Source organism: Galeopterus variegatus, unplaced genomic scaffold, assembly GCF_000696425.1.
Source record: "Galeopterus variegatus unplaced genomic scaffold, G_variegatus-3.0.2 Scaffold49926, whole genome shotgun sequence".
NCBI lineage: Eukaryota > Metazoa > Chordata > Mammalia > Dermoptera > Cynocephalidae > Galeopterus > Galeopterus variegatus.
In genome coordinates, this window is record NW_007776037.1 from 1,239 (window position 1) to 3,630 (window position 2,392).

Consider the following 2,392-nt stretch of genomic DNA (forward strand, 5'->3'; position numbering starts at 1 on the left):
GTCACTCTTAGCTGGCATAAGACAGAGAAGGTCACATGCTTGCCTAACCTGTAGTGTTATTAAGCCTTGGCTTCCAGGGCTTTCTCCCAGCTCTACTCCTTGGAGCCAGGTGAACTCATCTTCCCTGCATTCTAAATTCCCAGACATGACTGAAGTAGCCACTTGAGAATGTTCACAATGAATGAGAAAATTCAAAACTTGTTGTTCTGGAAACTTGGGATGAGGGTTTATAACAGAAAAGTTTTGAAAGAAACACAAACTTTCAAAAGCTAGTTAAGTAAAACAACTTGAAAAAATAATCAAGGAGCAATTTTGGGGGGTTATTATTACAATCTCAGCCACTTTCCATTGACTGGGGTCTTGTCTTCTTGATCTGTAAAACCTATTCTGATTCTTCCCACCAGCAAGTATCATTTTTAGAACAGGGCTGTAACTGGAAGGCATTTGTAATTACACTCCCTCCAGAAACATAATGCATAGCCACACTAGAAAATTCTACAGAAAAGGACAAAGAAGAACATTAAATTATTCATTATGCTACCATCCAGAAAAAAACACTACTAACACTTTGAGGTACTTCCTTCCTACCGTGGCTTTTTATACACAAACATTTTTAAAAAAATTGGGACCACACTGGATTTGGTTGTTTTTGAAGCTGTTTTTACATCTTATTATGTCATTAAGATTTTCCAATGCCACTAAATACTTCTTGAAAACATGACATGTAATTCCTGCTCAACATTCCATTAAATGGTCTTATTTAAACATTTCCTTATTGGTAAACTTTTAGGATGTTCCTAATTTTTCCATTTATCATGTTTTCCACTAGAGATAAAGTTGCAATGAACATTAGTCTTTGTGTACATCTCATTTCTTTGGAATAAATTCCAAAAAGTGAAAATGTACATAGGAAATGAACATGTTTATGGCTTTCAACATATAAAGGCAGCTTCCAGGAAGAATTAAAATGTTATTTCTAAATTTTTACTTAGTAATATGCTTACTCTCATAAACAGAATTACTGGGTCAAATTAAAAGAAACTTGAGGCTCCCTATTTATCCTTTTAAAAAATATTAAATTTCTCTACCTTAAAAACTCAAAATAACTGCATCAGTCATGCTGTAGAAATCTCAAAAAGAGACTGTTAGATTTAATTAATACATTTACTTCTTCAGGTGGGTAAATCTTGAGGAAAAACGAGGCTGAATTTATTTTTTTTATTCTGAAAAAGGAAAGTGTGTACATGTGATCAGATACTATAGCAACACTATGTATCTGGTAAGACTGTTCTTGTACACATCAATAACAAAGACCAAATGAATCCATGATATTTTCAGCTTTTCACATTAATACATATTGTAATAAAAATGTCTTTGGCCTTTCCAATTAAAATAGATTTTTGCCAAAAATTCAGCACTTCAAAATGATGCCAGAGGATAACATCGATCAAAATAGTTTTTCTTACCTTAAACCTGCTACCAGCCCAGCAGGCATTATTTTCTTGGATCTCTTAAATCTCACACCCATTATGGTGGCTAGGAAGAAAGCTGTAACTGAAAACCAAACCAATCCATGAACCAAAGTTTCAAACAGTTTATTAATGCTTGCTTGTGAAAAAAAACAGATACAATTTCAAAGTTTTCTAATGTAGCAATTATTATGCATAGGTATTGAGATGCTATTTTCTTGAAAAGATAAAGTGCTCTATTAAAACACTTCATAAACTAGCTCATCAAAAAGGTCTCTGAGTAAACAAACATGTTAAAATCTTTTTCTAAATACCTTCAAAAGAGAAAGTCTTTTTCTAACCTGAATTTCTATTCACAAAACACTCCTTGAAGGCTAGGACTGGGTCTTATTCAATGTTCCTCAGAATCACGAGGCAGTATACTCGGACCCACAGGAGACACTCAATAACTGTCTAGTTAACTGAATGTAAGGAAAATAACCAGTATTTTTTTTAAAGTAAGATTTGATTAACAAAATAATACTAGCAAGAAGGCTAACTGTTTTTTCTTTGTAGCATTCTATTTGGGGTATTTGATGCCTGGAGTCTAAATAATGGTCTAAGAAATAATAATAAATTCAGAAGTTTCATGATAGCCTTTTAGGGGCTATACCAATATGAAGGGAGAAGTGGTTTTATGTAAGAGATCAGGGCATTAATGTCACAGTTTAAGAACAGCTTTCAAGAAAAAAATCACTTATTGATATAAAAAAATAAAATGACTGACAATAAATATATGGGAACTACTTAAATACATATTAATAAAGAGCTCAATATATCTATATATTACTGATATAGTTTTGTCTTCTGACACAATCTCATTATTAAAAATATCCCTAGCCCCTATTTAAAATAAGGAAAAAAAGAACAATAAAAAAAAAATA

General features: G+C 32.2%; 1 long non-coding RNA gene across 1 annotated transcript in view; it reads right to left on the reverse strand.

Annotated features, from left to right (window-relative positions):
- Positions 1-1,605, reverse strand: part of LOC103584319 — a 2,704-nt gene extending 1,099 nt beyond the window's left edge. The window contains exon 1 of the long non-coding RNA XR_549961.1: positions 1,467-1,605. This is a non-coding gene — a long non-coding RNA (uncharacterized LOC103584319). The remainder of the gene's footprint in view (positions 1-1,466) is intronic.
- Positions 1,606-2,392: the final 787 nt, after the last annotated feature.